This window comes from Myotis nattereri, assembly GCF_964212035.1.
Source record: "Myotis nattereri genome assembly, chromosome: 8".
In the NCBI taxonomy this organism is placed as follows: domain Eukaryota; kingdom Metazoa; phylum Chordata; class Mammalia; order Chiroptera; family Vespertilionidae; genus Myotis; species Myotis nattereri.
In genome coordinates this window covers 3,694,733-3,706,307 of record NC_138083.1, presented here as the reverse complement: position 1 = coordinate 3,706,307, position 11,575 = coordinate 3,694,733, and positions in this window count along the sequence as shown.

Here is an 11,575-nt window from a genome sequence, read left to right as displayed (position 1 = left end):
TGGGCTATACTCAGCTTCCAGGGCATGAGGTCCTGGGAAACCTTAGAGGCCACCAGGTCAAGGATCAGACAGTTTGACTCACACACTGCCTGGCCACAGCCCCTCCTCTGGGAGCCTTGCGGCCTCTGTGTCCCTGATCCTCAGGCTTCCTGATGGGGGGAGGGGCACAGACAGGCCTAGGTGTGCTCTGGTGCCAGAGGCCTGTGCTGGCCAGCCCCGTCGCAGGTCCTGGACTCTCCGCAGAGGTCCCCCAAAGCTGCCTTCCCTGACGTGGTCACCTTCCCAACAGGCATCCTGGCCGGGCAGGCCGGGCCTATAGAAAGCACGAGCACCTGGGCTGCTCAGGAACATGGGGCTTGTGGCTCCCGATGGGGTGATCAGCCTGACGTCAGTGCAGATACCGGAGTCCAGAGGCCAGGGTCCAGCTTGGATGCCCCCTCCCCTGGCTCAGTGCCTCCCTCCCAGGGCTGAGTGTTGGAGAGCCCCCTCCCCCGCTGACACGGGGACCCTGGATCTGTGGAGACTGGAGGAATCAGAAGTCGCCATGGTCAGGCTGTCCCTGGTGGACTGGAACCCTTTTGATAACAGCTCCAGGGGCTGAGTGCCTGCTGGGCTGGCCGCGTGCCTCCCCCCAGGCAAACTGGGCTCCTGTTTGGCTTCAGATGAAAGCCAGGCCCCTGGCGGCCGCTCAGCTCTGCCCCCGCTTCTGGTCAGCCCTTGCCTGAGGATCCTCCAGTCCTGGGCCTGGCTACCTCCACCCTGAACACAATAGAGCTCCTCTCCCCCCCGCCCCCACCCACCCCCCGCCTTGACGTAAGAAATGTCCAAACCTGCAGAGAATTTTTATGAGATTTATTTGAGCCAAACAGGACATTGCCAGGAGGCGAGATCTCAAATGCTTCCCAGAAATGACAGTTTTCCAGCTTCTTTTATGCATTTGAATGAAGGCAGAAACGTCGTGTGGGTGGGAGTGCGGGTAGTTCAGCTCCGAGCGCTGCTGTGTTTTGGAAGGAGGGTCAGAGGCACATTTCAAAGGTGTGTGACCCAGATGTACAGAGACACCGGACGGGCTGGCTTCAGACAAGGAGTGCGTTTTATGCCTGGGGCACGATGACCCAACACCACACCTGCCCAGTTAGGGACTTACGATCATCTCACCTTGTAACTTCTTTTCTGTAGACCCCCTTTTTTGGTCCACACTCCTTTGTCTGGCCACCTCCCTCTCTCCCCGCCCCCGTTCTGGGCCCGCCAGGCATCTCCCCAGCGAGCCCATGTCAAGTCCTCTGCAAGTGCAAAGGGCTGGTCCCACAACAGGCTGCTCTTAGGACCCAGCCCCATGCCCCTCCCTGGAGGGGGCGCATCAGGGCACCTCCCAGCACCTTACTGGGTTGTGAAGTTGGGAGTCCAGGCCTCCTGATTCCAGATCCCCCATATGTCGCTGTGTGTCCACACCAGTACCCCACCCCATCCTTGCCACCTTCCCAATCCATTCTCCAGCCCTGGAGGGAACAGGCAATGTGTGGGGACTCTCCAGCACAGAGGCAGCCCCAGGCCTGGCCTGCCCACCCTCCTCTCTCACGGGACCTGAGCTCCTGTAGGTCCCTTCCCACGCCTGGTCCTTGGCGGCCTGGCCAAGCTCTGGTTCCCGTGGGGGGCAGGGTAAGGGTTCTGCAGCTTTTCCACGAGGTGCCCACAGACGGCCTTATATGGCCAGGAGGGCTCCAAGCCCAGCAAGAATCTGATCTCAGGAAGGGCAGGGATGGGACAGGACGGGCTGTGGGTGAGCGATGCCTGGATTGCCGCCATCGGCCCCCAACCCCAGCCTCTGTCCTCAGTGCCTTCGAGGGGCCAGATTAGCCCTGACCCCTTGCCAACTTTGGATCTGCAGCTCCCCAGGCCTGACCCTGCTGGCGCTGCCATGGCCATGAGTGCAATTTGAGATCAGCCTGCCCCTCCTGGCACCACACAAACCACACAAATGCCCAGCAGGTGTGGCCCTCCTGCCCACCACTGGCCTGGGGCCAGCAGCAGCCGGGGCGTGCCTTGACCAGCCAGGCCACTTGCCCTGAGCAAGTCGTCTCCCGCCTTGGCTGCTTCCTCAGAGCAGCACCAGACAGCTGGCCCGGGCTCTGCTGGGACTCAGCTCCCCACAGCACACTGCCCAGCACCCCCTCCCCCTCCCAAGCCCTCCCCCTCCCTCCAGCTCTCCACTGCTCTGTCTCTGCCTTCCCCTCTCTTGTCTGCATTCGCTCCCTGTCTCTCCGTCTCTCCCCGCAGCTGCCCTAGATTAGCCAAGCTCAGCCACTCCCTCCCCCAAGTCTGGCCTCTGAGTACCTGTGTCTTCTGGGCATTTGGAGAAGGGACTTGTTTCTGATGAGGGGCAGCAGCCTGGTCACAGAGCCACTTCCTGCCAGGCTTTCCCACCCGCCTGCCTGGGGAGCTCTGGCCGCAGGGCCCCAGCTCCTGGGTACGTGCCCAGAAGAGGCGTGAATGAGTGTCCAAAACTTGTATGTGACTGTTCATGGCAGCGCTGTTTCTAACCACCACAGTGGAAGCAGCCAGTGTCCATCAGTGGGCAAGGGGTGGGTAGATCCCTACATGCCCCTAGCTGCCCCTTTCCTGCTCCACCCTCAGCTGCACCCGTGGGGGCGGAGAGAACAGCTTCAACCTCCTGATGGGGAAACTGAGGCTCAGGGCCCTTCAGCGGGGAGGCCGGCTCCTGGAGGAGGCTGCCAGGGACCAGGCGGCTGGTGCACCTCGGTCACTGCCTCTCCCAGGTGTCGAGAGGGAGGCTCAGCCAGGCCGAGCCCACCTCAGACAGGATTGTACGCGCCGGGTGGGAGCTGTGGGGCCAGGCTCAGGTGGGAGCGGGTGCCTGGCGAGCCTTCAGGTGGAGATAGTGGAGGCACTTACCTCAGGCGCCCGTGGACCACCCACACAGCCCGCTGCATCGTTCTTCCTGTGACCAACAGGGAGGCATGGGCCTGTGTTTAGGGCCGTGGTTCTCAACCTTCTGGCCCTTTAAATACAGTTCCTCATGTTGTGACCCAACCATAAAATTATTTTCGTTGCTACTTCATAACTGTAATGTTGCTACTGTTATGAATCGTAATGTAAATATCTGATATGCAGGATGGTCTCAGGCGACCCCTGTGAAAGGGTCGTTCGACCGCAAAAGGGGTCACGACCCACAGGTTGAGAACCGCTGGTTTAGGGCCATGGTGAACCCAAGACAGCCAACCCTAAACCGGGAAATGACTCAGTCTGCTAGGGGTCCCTGTGGTCTGCAGAGGTGGCTGCCACGGCCCCTCCAGCCCTTGGGGAGCGCCTGCTGGGCCCCCGTCCCTGTGTGGGCCAGCCTGCTGGCTCCTCCCTGGAGGCCTGACAGTGAACCCCCCTGCCCCCAGGAGGCCTGACTGGGGTTCCCCAGGGGTCCCCAGCGATTCAAGTACAGCCCCAACCACTCCCATCTACTGTCACCCCAATTTCATAAAAGGAGGGCCCAGGACACCAGAAAGGGGGAGAGGCATAGAGGTCCACCTAGGCCGGGCTGGCCTGGGAGCCCCCATCCTGCCCGCCCATCTGGGAGCCTCCAGCTCCATTGGGCTGGCAGGGAGGAGGGGGGTGGGCTGGGCGGCCTCCCTCCAGGATACCCTCCCCCCACCCCCTGCACTCATAGAGGGGGTGAGCTCAGCTCCAGACTTCTGTTTGCCTCAAGTTTCAACATTTACAAAACATTGGTCCTGGGCTCTTCTGGAGAGACACTTCCTGGGGGAGTATAAACATGTGGGCTCAGAGGCTTGTTGTCCTAAAAAACGATTGAAACCTGTAAAGAATTTTTGTGAGTTTATTTGAGCCAAACTGTCAGCAGACAGTTTGGGAAGCAGAACCTCAATGAATTGAGATAGTGCTCCGGAGAATGGCGGGTTACATCTGTATTTATACATTGCAATCAAAGGAAGGGATGTAGGTGGGTTACATGAAATCCACTGGTGATAGACTAGAGAGGCAGGAGAAAGCAAAGTGGGGAAAGCCCTGGTATCGAATAAAAAGTAAAACGATGGACACATACTTAGGTGGGTGCAGGAACAATTAACATGATGATGAAGGAATCTGTGGTCTTTGTCCTGGCGCCCAGCACATTAGGTTGTGCCCCAAGGGGTCCAGAAAAAGGGAAGTTACAAGTTACTCAGACATCTTAAGGATATGTTACCATAGATGCAAAAATACAGATAGGCTCAGTTAAGGTAAAAGCTGACCTTGTCAGTGAAGATACCGGCCTAGGATGTAACTGCCCCCCATCACTGCTTTTAAAGTTTAATTTCAGACCATCCTTTGTGGTGACTTTAGGTCTCTGAGTTTGAAGACTGCCATGCAGGCCTCCCCTGAGCTTGTCAGGTTCCCATGTGGCCCCTTCATCCCCAGGCTCCTCCAGGCCCCTCCTGGGCACCAGTGGGGGGTGGGGTGGGGGGCGGGCTCTGGGGTCTAAAGCTGAGAGTTCCCAGCTCCCTGGGCTTGGGCTTGCCATGTGCTCTTGCCTGGGCCCCGAGCAAATGAGCTCTTTTCCTGCCTCACCTCCACCATCTGACTTTGGCCCTTTGGCCACATGCCACCCTGTGCCAAACAGCCAGCGCCCTCAGGCCTGGGCTAGGCCAGTGCTAACGGGCACCCCCTAATGTCCTGCTCACAGACGGGGAGCCCGAGGACCCGAGAGGCTCTGCCCCTGAGTGACACTGCTCCCGCTGGCCAGGAGCTCTGCTGACGACCACACAGGCCTTCCCTGCAAGGGGCTCAGCTCCCAGCCCGGAAGGTCTGTGGCGGCTGGGCCTGCACCCACACGCTCTCTAGCAGAGGTGACCTGAGTGTCCTCAGCCAGGCCCGAGGCCCCTGTTCCAGGCACTGCAGGAGCCGACACGGACTGCCTTCCCGCCCGTCTCTGCCAGGAATGCGCGAGCCTCCCACCGCCTGCCCACCCAGGGAGGAAAGCAGCAGAGGCCCTGGAGCTGGGCCCTGGGGGAGAGGGTGGTGCAGAGCCCACCTCCCGTATTGCATTGCCGAGGCCAGCACCAGACCACCTGCCCCCTGCCCTCACCCCCAGTCTTCTCCTCAGGGCTGGTCACTGCATGACACTGTCTCCTCCTCAGAGAGGCCTTCAGCTGGGTCATCACCCTCAGAGTCCCGGCCAGGCACCATGGGCATTCTAGGCTGAGGCCTCCCTGCTGGCTGTCCCGGGCCCTGTCGGGTACTGAGCAGCATTCCTGCCTTCCACCCCTTCGTGGCCAGTAGCACCATCCCCTCCCCCAGGGTGACAGCTGGGCATTGCCGTGTGTCCTGGGGAGCCGCCCAGGTGAGACCCGCTGCCCTAGACCCTCCTGAGATGAGATGTGTATTGTCCTCTTCCCCAGGCCGTGAGCACCCTGGGGACAGGACAGCCTCTGGCCTCACACAGCCTCCTGCCCACAGCCACCTGCACGACCACAGCGGGTGGAGGGGTGATGACTGCCTGGCTGGGCCCTGCTGGCACCAGGGCCTCAGAGTCCCCACACTTGCAGAGCCGGTGGGGAGGGGAGAAGCTGCCGGGAGCCAGAGGAGCTGGGCGGGGTGGGGCCAGCCAGACAAGCCCGGCCAGGTATGCTCACCTGGGGCAGGAATTTGGGTGCAAACCTTTGCCTCTGGGCATGTTCCAGCAGCTACTGACACCTGGCTGGCTTGGGGCCCAGAGAACAGGCCCTGTCACTACCCAGGGGCCTGAGGAGTAGGGCCACCTCCTCCTCTGGTCCCCACTCAGGGATCACCAGGGATGGGAGGGGAGATGGGAGCTCTAACCACTGCCCCTGACGCGCCTGAAGTCCCCTCACTCCCCTCCTCGCAGTTCAGCCCTGGGTGGCGGGATCCTCTGCCGCATCTTACCCTCCACCCGGAGCCCGAGGCTGGGTTTAATCTCCCCCTGCACCCTAGCACTGTGACTTTGGGGAGCCACTTCCTCTCCCTCAGCCTGTTTCTACTCTGTAACATGGGTTCATTAGCTACCTCCTCATGGGGTTGCCATGGTCCTTCTTGGCGGGGCCTCACCAGGTGCCAGGCAGTGGTCAGGACCTCCCCAGGGCCTCGGTGGCCCCCAGCAGGCTGCCATGTGGCCACTGGGCACACCCGTTCCTGTGAGCCCTGCGACCTCAGGCTCTGACACGTGGCGCTAGGGCTGCTTGCTGACTGGCAATGCTGCGTATTCCTCCACGGGCAGGAAGAACCAGGCCTGAGACGTATCCCAGGTCACCTCCCAACAGGCCGGCAGACCAACCGGCAGACCGAGCAGCAGCAAAGGGCTGGGCATGAGTCGCTCCCCTGCGTGCACCTGTCCCCAGGCACAGACAGGATGCGGCCTTTCAGAGCCACCTGCCCTGACAAGGCCCCTAGCTGCCCCTTTCCTGCTCAACCCTCAGCTGCACCGTGGGAGCGGGGAGAACAGCTTCAACCTTCTGATGGGGAAACTGAGGCTCGGGGCCCTTTCTGCCCAGGGTCAGTGATTAGCCTGGAGCCAGGACATGGGCTCATTCTGTGGGGTCAGCTAGGGGCGCCTGGCTGGCCCGGCCTTGGGGTGGAGGCGTGCCTTGCTGCTGGTGTCTGCAGCCTGTCCCTTGGACCTGCAGCTCCACTGGGTTTGGCTGGAATGTCTTGGCCTCCGGCCAGCAAGGCCAGCCCTTGGAGTGTCTGCTGGGACAAGCCGGCTGGACACACTGTGTGCTTCTGGGATGGAAGTGCCTCCTGTCCTGTCACTAGGCTCAGTCCTCTGGCCAGTCACCATGGAGAAGTCAGAAGATGGGGGTCTTGGGTGTTTCCCACCTCACAGTGTCTCTGCTGGGGGGACCCAGGCAGGGATCTCTGTTGGCTGGCCATCCAGGTGGACTCCGTGCACAGGCCAGGCCCTGGATGCCCAGCCCCCAGCACCTTCACCTGTAACCTGGGAAGGATCCACAGGAGCTGAGTGGGGGAGGGGACTGGCCCATCCAGACTCCGATCCAATGCCCGCGAAGTCAGTAGTGGGCCCCACCTGCCTGGTGGACACGGATGTGAAAATTCAGGGATGGGACACCTGGGGTTTGTGCTCTTTATCACGTGTGGGTCATATCTCAATGAGAAAATCTAACCAAGTACAATGAATAAGGTAGTAAAATAGAGCGGAACAAGATGCTGGTCCGGCTCCTTGGCTCCCTGGTTCCCTGGGGCTCTGACAGCCAGCGAGTAAGGCTGCTGATGGCCCCGGCTCCCCTCAGGCCTGACCCACGTGTGTCCTTGAGTCTCACCCACTCTGGGAAGGACCAGTGATGCCTGCATCCCTCACACCAGAGGACAATCCCAAATAACCCCTGGGGGGGCAACGGTCCAGGACCTGCTGGAGGACGGCTGGCTGAAGCCTGTGCGCTCCCACCCTCCACAGTGCCCTCTGGGGTGAGGCTCTGTCAAAAGCAGGGCAGGCCAGGAGCCACTTCCTCTTCCTCAGCCTCCGCTCCTGTGGAGGTCTGCGTGGGTGGAAGCCTGTTCCGAGGCTCTGATCCACCAGTCACCCTGGGCCCCCGCCCAGGCCTGGAAGGAAGTTTCCTCACTTGGAGCTGTTCCCTTCCACACACAATGCGCTTTAGGCTGGCCTGGCCCTGCCTGGCCCCGAAACAGCTGATCTGGGAGCAGGAGGGAGCCTCCCCTAGAATGCACAGGCACCTCCTACCTGTCTGTGAGGTGAGCCCAAAGATGGTGCTGAGAAAGTGCAGGGGGCCACACACTCCAACCAGATCTTACCGGCCACTGTCACCTGCCTAGGCAGTCTGATGGGGACCTGCATGAGATTGGGGTAGTTACAGTGCAGCTCCTATAGTCAACAACCCAGGGTTCAAATATACTCATGTGACCTGGGGCCACACATAAGAGCAATACTGACTGTGATGGTGATGATGGTGTGCTGATGGTGATGGTGGGTGATTATGGTGGTGATGATGGTGATGGTGATGGGATGATGCTGATGGTGTGCTGATGGTGATGGTGATGATGGTGATGATGATGGGATGATGATGATGGTGGTGGTGATGATGGTGATGATGGTGTGCTGATGGTGATGGTGATGATGGTGATGATGATGGGATGATGATGATGGTGGTGGTGATGATGGTGGTGATGCTGGTGATGGTGGGTGATTATGGTGGTGATGATGGTGATGATGGTGATGGTGATGATGGTGGTGATGATGGTGATTTTGATGATGGTGATGATGCTGGTGGTGATGATGCTGGTGGTGATGATGGTGTGCTGATGATGGTGGTGATGATGGTGATGGTGATGGGATGATGATGATGGTGATGATGGTGATGATGATGGTAATGGTGATGATGGTGATGATGCTGGTGATGATGCTGGTGGTGATGATGGTGTGCTGATGATGGTGGTGATGATGGTGATGGTGATGCTGGTGGTGATGGTGGTGATGATGGTAATGTTGATGATGGTGATGATGATGATGGTGGTGATGGTGGTTGTTAGAAATAAGGTGAACCCCCAAAATCAGGGGTCCTGGCAAAACACAAGGATACTTGGGAGCCAGACAGCAAGGCAATTCCTTTACTCCTGCAGGAGGTGCGCATGCACAAGGTCTGGCAGCAGCACATTAAGCAGGCAGTCCGCTTGGGCTTTAATTTCTGACACAGTGATCTGTCTCTCACTCTTCATTGGAAGAGCTTAGGCTCCCAGTCTTGCGCGATTGGCTAATTTATTTTTTTTTAAATATATTTTATTCATTTTTTACAGAGGGGAAGGGAGACGGATAGAGAGTTAGAAACATTGATGAGAGAGAAACATCGATCAGCTGCCTCCTGCACACCCCTTACTGGGGATGTGCCCGCAACCAAGGTACATGCCCTTGACCGGAATCGAACCTGGGACCTTTCAGTCCGTAGGCTGATGCTCTATCCACTGAGCCAAACCGGTTAGGGCAGCGATTGGCTAATTTAAAGGAAAGGGTTGACCTTGGCCATTTCAAAATGGCGGCCCGCAGGGGAGCTACAAGTCACGTGAACAAAAATGACAGCTGCCAAGACAGGCAGGCCAAAATGGTGGTTGCCTAAACTCTCTTCTTTGACAGAAAAGATGATGGTGATGGTGGTGATGATGGTGATGGTGGTGATGATGGTGAAGTTGATGGCGATGGTGGTGGTGGTAATGATGGTGATGGTGGTGATGCTGGTGATGCTGGTGATGGCGATGGTGGTGGTGGTGATGATGGTGATGGTGGTGATGCTGGTGATGCTGGTGATGGCGATGGTGGTGGTGGTAATGATGGTGATGGTGGCGATGCTGGTGATGCTGGTGATGGTGACGGTGGTGGTGGTGATGATGGTGATGATTGTGAAGGTGATGGCAATGATGGTGGTGGTGATGATAGTGAATGTGATAGGGATGGTGGTGGTGGTGATGGTGATGATGGTGATGGTGATGATGGTGATGATTGTGAAGGTGATGGCAATGATGGTGGTGGTGATGATAGTGAATGTGATAGGGATGGTGGTGGTGGTGATGATGGTGATGGTGTTGATGGTGATGATGGTGATGGTGGTGATGATGGTGATGGTGGTGATGATGGTGAAGTTGATGGTGATGGTGGTGGTGGTAATGATGGTGATGGTGATGATGGTGATGATTGTGAAGGTGATGGCAATGATGGTGGTGGTGATGATAGTGAACGTGATAGGGATGGTGGTGGTGATGATGGTGATGGTGATGAAGGTGATGGTGAGGGCTACCACACTGAGCACCTACTGAGTGCCACTCCAATTCTGAGCCCTGCCTGTGTTAACGCATTGAGTGCAGATGGCCCAGCACTGTGGGATGGTTCTATTACCATTGTCCCAACTTCACAGCTGGAAGGAGGAGGCAGTCAAATAATTTGTCCAAGGTCACACAGCCAAAAGGCAGAGGGAGTGTAGGAGCTTCACCTATAATCCAATGTGATATTGGCAGTCAAGGTTATGCAGAGCTTTGGGGTGGAGGGTGGGCAGGAAGAGGTGTATGCTCTGGAGTGGATGAGGGGGCATTCAGGGACCATGTCTAGGATGACCCTGCTGAACAGCTGCTACTCTGAGCCTCTGGGGCTGCCCTGGAATCTGCAAAAAGGGCTCAGCTCAACAGTGTCTTCCAGTGCCAGGTCCTCCTGCCCACCATGCCCTTTGCACCGCCTGGCCTCTGGCCCTTTCCCAACCCACCAGCAAGGGGCTAGGGACCTAGAGCCGGAGGAAGGTGGCTCAGCCCCCTTCAGCTAACAGGGAAATAGGCAGGCAGCAGGGCTGCGTGCAGGGCCAGGTGTGCTCTTGGATGGGTGGTAGTGGCTGCTGGGGACAGTGTGGGCAGGACGTGGGGATGTTATCTCCTAGCTACCAATACCTGGCAGTCTGCTGCTCACCCGTCCCCTACGGTTGCCAGGAGGCCCTGCTGCTGAGACCCTCCCCCGCTCCCTTCAAGGGACCACTTGTTCCTGTTTGTGTGATCCGGACTTTGGACAACAGGGTTTCTCAAAGAGGGGCTCCTCCAGACTTCATGGCCCAAGAGTGGGGAGCAGTTTCCCTTCAAAGAACTTGGCCTTGGGACCCTGCTCCAGGCAGAGAATATCATGATGCCTTGTGTGTGTGTCCTATATTTTGAATTGTTTTTTAATGTGGTAAAATATCTCTCTATATAAAACCCTAATATGCAAATAGACTAAACGGGAGAACAACTGAACAACTGGTCGCTACGATGTGCACTGACCACCAGGGGGAGCATGCAGAACATGGCGAGATGGTGGAGCAGGTGAGCAGGGGCGCCAGACCAAGGCGAGGTGCTGGTCGCTGTCATTGGGGCGAGCCTCTAGTGCAGTGGTTGGCAAACCGCGGCTCTCAAGCCACATGTGGCTCTTTAGCCCCTTGAGTGTGGCTCTTCCACAAAATACCACATGTGGGCGCGCACTTACAGTGCGATTGAAACTTCGTGGCCCATGCGCAAAAGTCGGTTTTCGGCCTGGGCGAGTCTATTTTGAAGAAGTGGCGTTAGTGTCATGATTTAATTTTATGGATATTGTAAGGAATTTAATTTTATCAATAAATAATATCGTTATTAAGTATGATATCAAGTTTTATTCAACGTACCTATAGTTTAACTAAGACTTAAAGCTTTAAGTAAAGTTTATTAAGTTAATTTTAGGGAACGTTGTGGAGTGAAAGAAGATGTAGTGTCGAGGATTGAGAAAGGTATGTTGAGATGGGTTGGACATATAGAGAGGATAAACGAAAGGAGATAGACAAAGCAAGTATACAAGACGAGTGTGGATGGGAGAGTTGGAAGGGGTTGACCTCAGCGAATATACCTCAATCAGATTGAGGCCATTTTTAGCAAAGGCCAGCTTAGGAGTACCCTAATTAAGTTAATAACAATGTACCTACCTATATAGTTTAAGTTTAAAAAATTTGGCTCTCAAAAGAAATTTCAATCGTTGTACTGTTGATATTTGGCTCTGTTGACTAATGAGTTTGCTGACCACTGCTCTAGTGTTTACTGAAAATTC